This window comes from Anomaloglossus baeobatrachus, unplaced genomic scaffold (assembly GCF_048569485.1).
Source record: "Anomaloglossus baeobatrachus isolate aAnoBae1 unplaced genomic scaffold, aAnoBae1.hap1 Scaffold_165, whole genome shotgun sequence".
NCBI classification, from domain to species: Eukaryota; Metazoa; Chordata; class Amphibia; order Anura; family Aromobatidae; genus Anomaloglossus; species Anomaloglossus baeobatrachus.
In genome coordinates this window covers 274,365-289,526 of record NW_027441935.1, presented here as the reverse complement: position 1 = coordinate 289,526, position 15,162 = coordinate 274,365, and the positions used below count along the sequence as shown (strand labels likewise).

At 43.6% G+C, this 15,162-nt stretch overlaps 1 long non-coding RNA gene across 1 annotated transcript in view; it reads left to right on the top strand.

Annotated features, from left to right (window-relative positions):
- The first annotated feature begins 9,345 nt into the window (after positions 1–9,345).
- LOC142260691 (uncharacterized) overlaps positions 9,346–15,162 on the top strand; it is a 69,771-nt gene continuing 63,954 nt past the window's right edge. Inside the window, exon 1 of the long non-coding RNA XR_012728682.1 lies at positions 9,346–9,503. This is a non-coding gene — a long non-coding RNA (uncharacterized LOC142260691). The remainder of the gene's footprint in view (positions 9,504–15,162) is intronic.

Below are 15,162 nucleotides of genomic sequence, written 5' to 3'. Positions count from 1 at the left end.
TTAGGTGTGGAAGGTGTTCTTGTACATCTGTACTGATACTGTGATATCCTTATTCCCAGAAACCATATGTGAGTCAGAAATGCATGCAGTCGTATTCTCCAGGCTCTCCCCATTCAGTTTCATCACTTTCCAATCCATTTCAGCCTTTTTCTAAGGTCTCTTGGATCAGGCAGAAAATTACCTGCATTTTCCATTGACTTGTATTGTATTCGCTATATATGTGAGTCTTACAAAGTACTCGTTACAAGTATAGCGACTGCGTATATTTTGGTACTCGCTCATCTCTAATCATTAGTTCACCGATATCTTAGTTGATCCAGAAGAGAGCCTTACGAATAGCTGCAGATATTTGGACAACTCAGGCCACCTTAAGTAATGGGAAGAAAAAAAAGAGATTTTTTGACACCCTAGCTTTTTGGTGATTCCAAATAAACTAGTCAGGAGCGATTGGAGTTTTTTACATTTTTGTGTAGGTAGAGGAATGGGCAGGATACCAATGTAATATAATATTTTGGGAAGGAGCATTATATTGGCTACAGATATATGATCTATTCATGAGATGGGGAATTTGATATACAGTCATGGCCAAAAGTTTTGAGAATGCTACAAATATTAATTTTTACAAAGTCTACTGCTTCAGTTTTTCTAATGGCAATTTGCATATACTCCAGAATGTCATAAAGAGTGATCAGCTTAACAGCAATTACTTGCAAAGTCAATATTGGCTAAGAAAATGAACTTTAACCCCCAAAACACATTTCAACATCATTGCATTCCAGCCTAAAAAGGAGCAGCTAACATTGTTTTAGTGATTTTTCCATTAACACAGGTGTGGGTGTTGATGAGGACAGGGCTGGCGATCAATCAGTCATGATTAAGTAAGAATGACACCACTGGACACTTTAAAAGGAGGCTGGTGCTTGGTATCATTGTTTCTCTTCAGTTAACCATGGTTATCTCTAAAGAAACACGTGCAACCATCATTGCTCTGCACAAAAAATGGCCTAACAGGGAAGAGTATCGCAACTACAAAGATTGCACCTCAGTCAACAATCTATCGCATCATCAAGAACTTCAAGGAGAGAGCTTCCATTATTGCCAAAAAGGCTCCAGGGCGCCCAAGAAGGACCAGCAAACGCCAGGACCGTATCTTAAAACTGTTTCAGCTGCGGGATCGGACTGCCAGCAGTGCCGAGCTAGCTCAGCAATGGTAGCAGGCTGGTGTGAGTGCTTCTGCACGCACTGTGAGGTGGAGACTCTTTGAGCAAGGCTTGGTTTCAAGGAGGGCAGCAAAGAAGCCACTTCTCTCCAGAAAAAACATCAGGGACCGACTGATATTCTGCAAAAGGTACAGGAAGTGGACTGCTGAGGACTGGGGTCAAGTCATTTTCTCAGATGAATCCCCTTTTCGATTGTTTGGGACATCTGGAAAACAGCTTATTAGGAGAAGAAGAGGTGAGCGCTACCACCAGTCTTGTCTCATGCCAACTGTTAAGCATCCTGAAACGATTCATGTGTGGGGTTGCTTCTCAGCCAAGGGAAATCGGCTCACTCACAGTCTTGCCTAAAAACACAGCCATGAAAAAGAATGGTACCTGAATGTCCTCCAAGAGCAACTTCTCCCAACCATCCAAGAGCAGTTTGGCGCCCAACAATGCCTTTTCCAGCATGATGGAGCACCTTGCCATAAAGCAAAGGTGATCACTAAATGGCTCATGGAACAAAACAGAGATTTTGGGTCCATGGCCTGGAAACTCCCCAGATCTTAATCCCATTGAGAATTTGTGGGCAATCATCAAGAGACGGGTGGACAAACAAAAACCAACAAATTCTGGCAAAATGCAAGCATTGCATATGCAAGAATGGACAGCTAGCAGTCAGGATTTGGTCCAGAAGTTGATTGAGAGCATGCCAGGGAGAATTGCTGAGGTCTTGAAGAAGAAGGGTCAACACTGCAAATATTGACTTACTGCATTAACTCATTCTAACTGTCAATATAACCTTTTGGTACTCATAATATGATTGCAATTATATTTCTGTATGTGATGTAAACATCACACAAACACAAATAAAAACCAGAGGGCAACAGATCATGTGAAAATATAATTTTGGTGTCATTCTCAAAACTTTTGGCCATGACTGTACTGTATTTCTGAATATCATTGAGAGTAGTACAGTCGAAAAAATGAATTGCTTCTAAGTTCTTAATGGGAAAGGTTAACGATATACTGAAATATGGAATTGCTTTATATTCACTAAGTAAAGGGAGAATCCCTTTGTATCAAGAATTGGATATTAAGAGAAATAGCAATATTTAGAATTATTGATTTGGACGTATGTACGTTATAGTAACTAGAAGAGACAAAAGTAGTAATAACTTGAGAGATTTGGGTTACGGACTCATGAGGATTGGTAACACATAGAATTACATTATCCGCAAGTAGGCCAATACGCTGATCAGTCTGTTGGCAATGAATACAAATAATATTAATGTCAAACTTACTTACAGATGTGATTCGTTGAAGGTTGACTTTTTAGAAGTCAACCTTGAGATTGATACTTCTCGGGCATTAGGGTACCTTCACACTTAGCGATGCAGCAGCGATCCGACCAGCGATCTGACCTGGTCAGGATCGCTGCTGCATCGCTACATGGTCGCTGGTGAGCTGTCAAACAGGCAGATCTCACCAGCGACCAGTGAACAGCCCCCAGCCAGCAGCGACGTGCAAGCGACGCTGCGCTTGCACGGAGCCGCCGTCTGGAAGCTGCGGAGACTGGTAACTAAGGTAAACATCGGGTATGGTTACCCGATGTTTACATTAGTTACCAGCGCACAGCTGTGTGTGCAGGGAGCAGGGAGCCGCGCACACTGAGCGCTGGCTCCTTGCTCTCCTAGCTACAGTACACATCGGGTTAATTAACCCGATGTGTAATGCAGCTACATGTGCAGAGAGCAGGGAGCCGCGCACACTGCTTAGCGCTGGCTCTAAGCTCTCCTAGCTGCTGTACACATCGGGTTAATTAACCCGATTTGTACAGCAGCTACATGTGCAGAGAGCCGGAGCCGGCAGCACAGGCAGCGTGAGAGCTGCGGAGGCTGGTAACTAAGGTAAATATCGGGTAACCACCTTGGTTACCCGATGTTTATCTTAGATACCAGCCTCCGCAGCTGCCAGACGCCGGCTCCTGCTCCCTGCTTGCTTCATTTGTCGCTCTCTCGCTGTCACACTCAGCGATCTGTGTGTCACAGCGGGAGAGCGCCTTTGAAGAAAACGAACCAGGGCTGTGTGTAACGAGCAGCGATCTCGCAGCAGGGGCCAGATCGCTGCTCAGTGTCACACACAGCGAGATCGCTAATGAGGTCACTGCTGCGTCACAAAAAGCGTGACTCAGCAGCGATCTCGGCAGCGAGCTCGCTGTGTGTGAAGCACCCCTTAGAGACTGACGTCTGCAGGAAGTCAACAGCAGATAACTCCTTGTTACATTTCACGTCAGCGCATAATCATTCTACTCTTCAAGTGATCCCGATTGGCCAATTCCTCCGGATGAGGAGGATTTGCTCTACTGAAGACAAGTTTACAAAGCAGGCTGATGATTTAAAGAATAGATTCAAAGAAACGGAATACAGCAGGAGGTCCATTAACCCCTTCACCCCCGGCCACTAAAACACCCTAATGACCGGGCCATTTTTTGCAATTCTGACCAGTGTCACTTTGACGGGTTATAACTCTGGGACGCTTCAACGGATCCTGGCGATTCTGAGATTGTTTTTTCGTGACATATTGTACTTCATGTCAGTGGTAAATTTAGGCCGATATTTTTTGCGTTTATTTGTGAAAATTTAGGAAATTTGGCGAAAATTTTGAAAATTTCGCAATTTTCAAACTTTGAAAATTTATGCCCATAAATCTGAGAAATATGTCACACAAAATAGTTACTAAATAACATTTCCCACTTGTCTACTTTACATCAGCGCAATTTTCGAAACAAATTTTTTTTTCGTTAGGAAGTTAGAAGGGGTCAAAGTTCATCAGCAATTTCTCATTTTTCCAACAAAATTTAGAAAATCATTTTTTTTAGGGACCACATCACATTTGAGGTGACTTTGAGAGACCGAGGTGACAGAAAATACCCAAAAGTGACCCCATTCTAAAAACTGCACCCCTCACTCTGCTCAAAACCACATCCAAAAAGTTTATTAACCCTTTAGGTGCTTCACAGGAACCAAAGCAATGTGGAAGGAAAAAATGAAAATTTTACTTTTTAACACAAAAATGTTACTTTAGCCATAAAATTTTCATTTTCACAAGGGAGAAAAGAGAAAGTGCACCCTACAATTTATTGTGCATTTTCTCCTGAGTACGCCGATACCCCATATGTGGTAAAAATCAATTGTTTGGGTGCACAGCGGAGCTCGGAAGGGAAGGAGCGCCATTTGAATTTTTGAACGCAAAATTAGCTGCACTCATTAGCGGACGCCATGTCGGGTTTGAAGACCCCCTGAGGTGCCTAAACAATGGAGCTCCCCCACAAGTGACCCCATTTTGGAAACTAGAGCCCTCAAATATTTTTTCTAGATGTTTGGTGAGCACTTTGAACACCTGGGGGCTTCACAGAAGTTTATAACGTTGAGCCGTGAAAAGAAAAAATTTTTTTTTTACCACAAAACTGTTGCTTCAACTAGGTAGCTTTTTTTTTCACAAGGGTATTGGGAAAAAATGCAACATAAAATATATTGTCCATTTTCTCCTGAGTACGCAGATACCTCATATGTGGTGGAAATCAAATGTTTGGACACACGGCAGTGCTCGGAATGCAAGGAGCGCCATTTGAATTTTTGAACGCAAAATTAGCTGCACTAATTAGCGGACGCCATGTCGGGTTTGAAGACCCCCTGAGGTGCCTAAACAATGGAGCTCCCCCACAAGTGACCCCATTTTGGAAACTAGAGCCCTCAAATATTTTTTCTAGATGTTTGATGAGCACTTTGAACACCTGGGGGCTTCACAGAAGTTTATAACGTTGAGCCGTGAAAAGAAAAAATTTTTTTTTTTACCACAAAACTGTTGCTTCAACTAGGTAGCTTTTTTTTTCACAAGGGTATCGGGAAAAAATGCAACATAAAATGTATTGTCCATTTTCTCCTGAGTACGCAGATACCTCATATGTGGTGGAAATCAAATGTTTGGACACACGGCAGTGCTCGGAAGGCAAGGAGCGCCATTTAAATGCAAAATTAGCTGCACTAATTAGCGGACGCCATGTCGGGTTTGAAGACCCCCTGAGGTGCCTAAACAATGGAGCTCCCCCACAAGTGACCCCATTTTGGAAACTAGAGCCCTCAAATATTTTTTCTAGATGTTTGATGAGCACTTTGAACACCTGGGGGCTTCACAGAAGTTTATAACGTTGAGCCGTGAAAAGAAAAATTTTTTTTTTTACCACAAAACTGTTGCTTCAACTAGGTAGCTTTTTTTTTCACAAGGGTATTGGGAAAAAATGCAACATAAAATGTATTGTCCATTTTCTCCTGAGTACGCAGATACCTCATATGTGGTGGAAATCAAATGTTTGGACACACGGCAGTGCTCGGAAGGCAAGGAGCGCCATTTAAATGCAAAATTAGCTGCACTCATTAGCGGACGCCATGTCAGGTTTGAAGACCCCCTGAGGTGCCTAAACAATGGAGCTCCCCCACAAGTGACCCCATTTTGGAAACTAGAGCCCTCAAATAATTTTTCTAGATGTTTGGTGAGCACTTTGAACACCTGGGGGCTTCACAGAAGTTTATAGCGTTGAGCCGTGAAAAGAAAAATTTTTTTTTTACCACAAAACGGTTGCTTCAATTAGGTAGCTTTTTTTTTCACAAGGGTAACAGGAAAAAATGCACCATAAAATGTATTGTGCATTTTCTCCTGAGTACGCAGATACATCATATGTGGTGGAAAGTAATTGTTTGGGCGCATGGCGGGGCTCAGAAGAGAAGGAGCGCCATTTGACTTTTCAAACGCACAGACGCAGTGCACTGATCGGCCGCTGCAGGACGCACGGTCGGATGCGATAAAAAAAGCGTCTGGGATACGTAAAAAAAAAAAGTCACGCCAAAAATTGACCATGGATGCAGATATGTTATGTGCATCCCTGATCAGCGCTCGGCGGGACGCACAGACGGATGCCATACAAAAATTGTCGCGAATACGGAAAAAAGTCACGCCAAAAATTGAGCAGGGATGCCGATCCGTTATCTGCATCCCTGATCAGCGCTCGGCGGGACGCACGGACGGATGCGATACAAAAAGCGTCGCGAATACGGAAAAAAGTCACGCCAAAAATTGAGCAGGGATGCCGATCCGTTATCTGCATCCCTGATCAGCGCTCGGCGGGACGCACGGTCGGACGCGATACAAAAAGCGTCGCGAATACGGAAAAAAGTCACGCCAAAAATTGAGCAGGGATGCCGATCCGTTATCTGCATCCCTGATCAGCGCTCGGCGGGACGCACGGACGGACGCGATACAAAAAGCGTCGCGAATACGGAAAAAAGTCATGCCAAAAACTGACCACGGATGCAGATCCGTTATCTGCATCCCTGATCAGCGCTTGGCGGGACGCACGGACAGATGAAGTGTAAAAATGGACAGGATACAAGAAAAAAAAAAAAAAAAAGTTATACTCACAGTACCAAGAGGATCACTGACCAGAAGAGTTGCAGAGGAACAAGAAGGCAGTGAGATAGACAGCTTTACACCAGCAGCAGGCAGGACGTTGGACAGATCAGCAGAAGGACCCAGCGATGGAGGCAGATGTGATCGGGCCAGTGAAGACCTCGGACGACCCGTGAAGGCAGGTAAGAGGACGTCGGGGGGGGGCAGGGGGGGATGGGGAGAGGGGGGGGCAGATGGGGGGGGGTTAGAGGGAGAGCAGAGGGGGCGGAGAAGCAAAGGCAGAAGGAAGGAACCTTGGAAGCAGAATAGAGATGACAGAGGAGGCAGGCAGATCGCGTGGGGAGCAGATCGGGATGCCGGGGGGCAGATCGGGGCGTAGGGGGGCAGATCGGGGCGTAGGGGGGCAGATCTGGGGGGGCACGGGCAGGGGCCTTCACGGGAGCGCGCAGGGGCCTTCACGGGAGCGCGCAGGGGCCATCGCCGGAGCGCAATACTTACCTTTGGAGCTGGCGCGGTGACAGCAGAGGCGGCGTCTGCGGCGGCAGCAGCGGTGGCGTGGTACCAAAAGTACCAGCCACTCCACGCTGCAGCCATGTTGGGGGAGGGTCCCCAGAGCAGTACAGGCCTGGGGAGGGCGGCCACCGGCAGATCAGACCGCCCCACTGCACACTGATTGGAGCGATTGCGCGTCATAGCACGATCGCTCCAATCAGTGCTGCAGGGGCTGGGGGCGGCATGTTTGAGGTCCACCTATGATATGCTGCAGCAGCTGCGGCATCTCATAGCTGGATCTCACAGGATCGCACTAATTCGGGCATTATTTTTGCCGAAATTAGTGCGATCGATGTGGTTGGCGGTTCAGATTTGAACAGCCAATCACATCGATCGTCGATAGGGGGTGGCGATGCCACCCCCCCTGGGGTCAAGCAAAGGTCCCCTGCTGTAAGAAACAGCAGGGGACATCATTTGAAAGCCGTTGCTATGGCCATGGCAATCAAATGAAGTTTAGGCAGTAAAATTACGTCCCTGGTCGTTAAGTCACGTTAAAATAGGACGTAATTTTACTGCCCGCGGTCGTGAAGGGGTTAAGAGGGGCTTTAATAGGGCTAAAAATACTAAATGTGATCAATTATTACAACCTTTACTTCCCAAGGTGAATTAATCCACCAAAATCAGGTTAATCTCTACCCATAACCAGCAATGGGGTCAAATGTGGTCAATATTAGGGAGACATTGGCCAATTTTGATCTCTAAAGGCCACTTCACACACAGAGATAAATCTTTGGCAGATCTGTGGTTGCAGTGAAATCATGGACATATTGTTCCATTTGTACACAGCCACAAACCTGGCACTGATTGTCCACAATTTCACTGCAACCACAGATCTGCCAAAGATTTATCTCTGTGTGTAAAGTGGCCTTAAAACTTCACTTAGGAATTGCCTCACTAATGCCTCATCTATGACCTTGAGGCGTTCCAGGAACTTGAGGGACCTATTGGTTTTTAGTCACTATATCCCTGCGACTCCCAATTTGTTTGGATCCATTAATCCATGTAAAGGCTGTTACATATGCGGATACTGTGTGGCTTGCAATAACATCGACAGAGGTACTACTTTTTCCTTGGCAGATGGCAGGCGACACTAACATCAGGGAGTATATCACATGCGGTACAACACATGTGATATACCATGCGACGTATGGGTGTCCGCAGGTGTATATCGTAATATCTTGGGAGTTACGGATCAGAACAAGGGACCACACGTCAGGGACATAGTTGCGACAAAAATGGTGTAAGATGTCTCGACACAAAACTTTGCAGCGACATTTTAGGACAACTCATAACTTCAACCCTAGTTCCCTCAGACCTGTTATACATGGAGTCTTCAGAGGGGGCAATCTCAAGAAACGCCTGGCCCAACGCTTACCAGGTGGATTGTTACCCTGGGGACTATGTCTCCGGATGGACTAAACAAATCCTTTAGTTTCTCCTCATTTTTATGATTGACCATCTGAGTTAAATATCTGAAATATCCTCTTCACGTGTGTTCTTTTCATTATATGTTTTTCTTACCTCCTTTTTATTACCCTATATTGGGGTGTCTTGCCTGTATTGATGTGCACCTTCCTTTCTATTAAGACCTCATGAAATCATTCCTCCTGGTCCTTTAATGTGCGTCTTTTTGGTCCAAACGATGAATGGTTTTTAGGAATTTCGACAACCTATCAGCACAATGGATGTATTTTTAGTATGATGCTGTTTTACATACATGCACATACTGCCTATACTGTAATTATGACATACATATTTATAGTATTATTACTATTACTTATCTTTACATTTTGAGGAATATGTGCATCTATTTAGATTGATTCTTATATTGTATATGTGTGTGCTGATTTGGCTGTGGCAATGTATTAAGCACATTTAGTCCCCGCGACACCACTATGAGCACTTTCCTTCTTGAGGTTGCCCCTGTGTGCGGAGGTGACGCGTTCCTCCTGTTATCAGGAGCAATCTCGATGATGTGCGATCACAGTGGTAATAAACCATGTGACCATGTGATTCTCATGTGACCTACACTGCTATGACGCCAACGCTGTGAAGCCAGGCCTCTACAACAGCATCCTCTGATATTATTAGAGTGGTGAGCGCATGCTCGGTGACGTGTGTTACGTAATTGATCACGTGGTCACTCACAGGTCCTTTTATAAGGTCTTGCAAGGCTATGGAGACTATCACAAACCTCTGAGAAGAAGCGGACAATCCGCCTGAGAAACGGCTGTCAGGCTCTTCCCTTCAGTCCACATGCCCTGCTTATACCCCTGAGACTACTGGGTAAGACAACTTTGTTGCAAACACATTATAATTAAGAGTGCAAGTTACCATGATATTCTCTACATGAGCACAATCTTTATATTCATTACTAACGCTGTGATTAGATGTTGCTACACAGGCGACCTCTTGTGGGAATTAAATGTATTTTCCCTTTACCACTGTACTTTATGTCTTTACCAATTTGAGCAGATGATTGAATCTATTATATATAATATTCTGTAGGTTTAGCTTGGGCACTGTGTCCAATTCCTGTCTTGTATTAAATCTTGTATTGTTTTAATAAATATTTTTGTAATTGTTTAATAAAAATTCATTAATTATACATGTAAAATCTCCATTGTTTTTTAGTTTGCAGCTGATCAGCCTTGCCTATTTTCATGCCAGAAATATTTGGAGAAACAAATTGACTTGGCAAAGGGCTCCATTAATAAAGCGAAAATTAAAGGGGATAATGGGCAACCTGGCGTGACCTATTTGTAGTAGGGACGGGTTAGAAAGTACAATTGATGAGTAAATTTGTGCAGTGGTCAATGTGTTAAGTACCATAATTGAGGACGAGATAGGACCAGAGATGCCAAATTTTATGAGCACTTCTTGGAGGTAACCCCAGTGTAATCGATTGAATGCTTTCACCGCATCCAAGGACAGAAGCAAATAAGGCATTCCACGAAACCCCACCTTAGAAATAATGTTGGTAACGTGACCTGTACCTTCAGCAGTTTGACTTTTTACAAAACCCACCTGATCCTGTTCTGTAAGTGATAAAATATTAAGATTAAGAGATATGGCTTTAGTGTATAGTTTAGATCTGAATTTTAAAGGGTTATTGTCTTTAACGTTGGCTGGCTTAGGTAGTGTAATAATGAAAGCCACAAGCATTTTTTTAGGATACAATTTAGTCTTAGCGGCTTTATTAAAGTCTCACTAAATAAGGAGCTTGCAGCAATTAATATTTCTTATCATATTCGTTTGTGACACCATCCAGTCCTGGGGCTTTGTTAAGCTTTAATAACTCTACAGCTTTTATTTCTTGAAAGGTAAATGGTTGGGAGACAGTTTGTATGTTCAGGATTCAATTGAGTTACCTTTATTTTATTCAGAAAGGAAGCTCTTGTAATCCGGATGGAGAGTTTTGGTATCTGTTTCCAAGATGTATAATTTGTGATAATTAGGAAACTCATTGGTAATGTTCTGAGGATCTATTAATTTACATTTGTCAGATGAGTAGAAGAAAGATATACGGGATGGAGCGGTTTAAGATTTTGTTTGCTAAAAAGGGAGCTTCTTACTGTGCCAATAATGACAGTACTTTTTTAGCGTTTGTTCATGTTGGTGAACTTTCCTCCCACCTCTCCTCTAACTCTCTCTTCGACAACCTCCAGTCCGCCTTCCGTCCACATCATTCCACTGAAACTGCCCTGACTAAAATTACAAATGACTTACTTACTGCCAAAGCTAACAACCACTTCTCTATACTCCTACTTCTAGACCTATCCTCAGCCTTTGACACTGTCGACTACTCCCTGCTACTACAGATCCTCTCTTCCCTTGGTGTCAGAGACCTCGCCCTATCCTGGATCTCTTCATACCTTTCCAACCGCACTTTTAGTGTCTCCCACTCCCACACAACCTCTTCATCCCGCCATCTCTCTGTTGGTGTCCCTCAAGGCTCTGTCCTGGGACCCTTACTCTTTTCCATCTATACGTTTGGACTGGGACAACTCATAAAGTCCCATGGCTTCCAGTACCACCTATATGCCGACGACACTCAAATCTACCTCTCTGGTCCAGATGTCACTTCTCTGCTGTCCAGAATCCCAGAGTGCCTATCGGCTATATCTTCCTTCTTTTCCTCTCGCTTCCTAAAGCTCAATGTGGCCAAAACTGAACTGATCATCTTTCCTCCGTCTCACCTACACTCCCTACCTGATCTAGCTATTACAATAAATAACATCACGCCTTTCCCAGCACCCAAAGTTCGGTGCCTCGGAGTGACCTTGGACTCTGCCTTGTCCTTCATACCACACATCCAATCCCTCACCGCCTCCTGCCGTCTTCAACTCAAAAATATTTCCAGAATCCGTCCTTTCCTCAATTCTTAATCTACAAAAATGCTAGTGCATGCTCTCAATCTCCCGCCTCGACTACTGCAACATCCTCCTGTGGTCTCCCTGCTTACACGCTCGCCCCTCTCCAGTCCATCCTTAATTCTGCTGCCCGAATGATCCACCTCTTTCCTCAATACCACCCCGCTTCTCATCTCTGCAAATCCCTCCATTGGCTCTTAATCTTCCATCGCATCCAATTCAAACTACTAACACTGACCTACAAAGCCATCAATAATCTGTCTCCTCCGTATATCTCTGAACTAATCTCTCGCTACACTCCAAAACGTAATCTTCGGTCCTCCCAAGATCTCCGTCTCTCATTCGCTCCTCATGCAACCGACTCCAAGACTTCTCCCGAGCATCCCCAGTCTCCTGGAACTCGCTGCCTCAACACGTCAGACTATATACTACACTTGCAAACTTTAAACGGAACCTGAAAACTCATCTGTTCAGAAATGCCTATAACCTTCAATGACCCCACTGCCCCACTACCGTGCGGAGCTGCCGGACCACCCCCGTGCGGGGCTGCCGCCCCACCACCATGCGGAGCTGCCGGACCACCCCCATGCGGAGCTGCCGCCCCACCACCGTGCGGAGCTGCCGCCCAACCTACACCCCGCCTACTGTCTCCTCCCCAAAACCCTTTAGAATGTAAGCCCGAAAGGGCAGGGCCCTCTTCCCTCTGTACTAGTCTGTTTATTGAAACTTGTATATGTTTTCTGTATGTAACCCCCCTTCTCATGTACAGCACCATGGAATCAATGGTGCTCTATAAATAATAATAATAATAATAATAATGTTGGTAAAAATGTGCATGCAGTTGGTTTTAAAGCTGGGATATCTCTAATGCTCGATCATTGGAAAATTATAATTTATTGAGATTATGGAGGGTACAAAGTTTATTTTGTATATCTGTATAAAGTAACTGCTTATCATTATTGTGGAATGATTGTTTGATAAATTGACCTCTTAAGTATCTTTGTGCGCACACAAGAGAGTCGTATCCAAGACTTCACTATTATCATTTAGTTCAAAATAATCCAGGATGGATTGTTGAAAGTATGGGGAAGAGAGCGGATGATTTAAAATGTAGTTGTTTGAACACCAAATTGGGTTGGGAAAAGGTTTGAATAGCTCTTTTATAGATAAATACAGGCACGATCTGACCACGTTATAGCAGCAAAACACGTTTGATTCAGTTGAAGTAATGCTGCTGTAACATTTAAAAGCTAAATAATCAGTAAAACCTAATCTCATGTTTCTTAAATTTCTACATGATACAGATTATCGGAATTTATACTTCTTAGCTCAAATGGGTTTATTATAATCACCTCACATTTTCAAGGAAACAAAACTTTCCTTTACTAAAGAGGCAGTCGCTTAGATAGCAAAGGAACTGCTCCTCTTTGGTGAAGTGTCAGAATACGGTTGCCAATTTCAAGAGAAGGTTCCACAATTGGGGCCACTTTAGGGAATTCATTCAATCAGGATTTAAATAAACACGCACTAAGATTGGATCCTTACACCTAAACCAACATCTGAACCTATCACACGGCTAAAAGGTACTTATGATGACCAAACTGATTGCATTACAAGTATCCTCAGAAAATATTGGGGGATTCTCAGGGCAGATCCCGATACTTCTGGTTTCATATTTGTATCCCCCTGTCATCTTAAGGAAGGGGAGATCTATCAAGGTCATGTGGTACACAACCATCTCTCTATATAAAAAATAAAAAAGCCGTTACCTGGTTGGACAACATATCACTGGGTGCCTTCAGGTTTGATAACTTTAGTTTTGCCAACATGTCACTCCTAATACTTTTAGAAGTGTTGTTACAAATTGGGTCTATAAAAACGACTTTGCCAATTGTAAAACCACTGGTGTAGTGTAGCTGTGCACCTACACTTGCCCCAAAGATTAAGTAGGAAAAACGACACGACAACTTCAGGTTCATATTAGCGAAAACCTTGGGGATTTTAGACATGGCAGGGAGACCCCTTTGGCACATCATGTTAATGCCGTAGATGGTAGCGATATACTGTTTCATTTCAAAGTAAACTATCCCACAAAGTGATTGGGATGAAAGGATATTGCTAAGGGAAAGCAGGTGGATTTTTTGGCTTGAGTTAAGGCCCTGTCACACACAGAGATAAATCTGCGAAAGATCTGTGGTTGCAGTGAAATTGTGGACAATCAGTGCCAGGTTTGTGGCTGTGTACAAATGGAACAATATGTCCATGATTTCACTGCAACCACAGATCTGCCAAAGATTTATCTCTGTGTGTGTGACGGGGCCTTTATACTCAGCCCCAAGGACCTTAACCAGCAATTAAGCTTTGTTAGATTTATTAAGTCTGTCCAGCTCTAGTGGTATTTACACTTTAGCATACCTTTTACATACAACCTCCATTTCTGGTATAGGCCCTAGTGACCACTGGTATTTTTTATAAATTGATGATCATTTGGTCTTGTATATATTTTTTTTAAATTGTTCGTGCACTTATTGGGATCAAGATTGTATTATTGTCCTGTACATTTTTTGATAATATCCCCAACTAATGAAGAGTATAATCATGTCTGTCCCTTATTATTGCGCTATCTATAGTCCAGATCTACAGTGCTTCTTGTCCACATCAAATATCATGCTGCCTATTTGTGCCCATAACTCATAGGGGTATTTCTACATCTGCTATATCTGTAGTATTATGCGTTTACATACGGTTTTTCCATACAGCGTGCATGCGCAGCTAGCAGGCAGTTGTTGAAACGCATTTGCATCCCACCACTCTCTAGGGTGCGTGATTTCTCATCCCTACTATATGATAGACGTTTAATTCGGCTTCTGTTATTACGTCACATCCGGCGTGCTGCACTAAGTGGAATCCCACGATGCATTCCATTGCCCATCAGGTCACATCAGGTACGCTGTACTCAGTGAAGCCCAAGATGTGATCCACCGCCTATAACGTCACTTTCTACACTCCAGAAGCGATATTAATCCTGGCCATATATGGCGCAGTTTCCTCTAATGCCTGCATATGTTACGGCACAGCGGTGTCACATGCTGTATTTTCTGCATCCTGGTCTTCTTCTCCAATGCACCACACAAGTGGAACCCATTAACTCCAAAACCCTATCTCTCCTATGGATAATGACAAAACAAAGAAAAAATAGTGTCTTTTAGTCCCTAAAATAAAAGTATTTTAATATAAAGATCCAGAGTTCTGTGATCAGTAACCTGTAATGATCAATCTCAGCAGCAGGCGGAGGATGATAGAACTGACATCCTGATATCATTCAGAACTTGTGTTATATATTCTGGATTTTACTGTACTTTTGCATTCTTGGCCATCCATTAAAAAAAAAATGAAAATACCGAATATAAAAGTATCAAACACAGCAATAAATATATGAAGATGACCAAATGTGTAAAGTGAAAAAAAAATGCTAAAAAGGCTGTTACACTAGTGATGTGTCGGTCGGGAACAATCCGATCCAAAGATCCGGCTCCTTGCTGTGACTGACAGGAGCTGGATCCTCAGTGAGA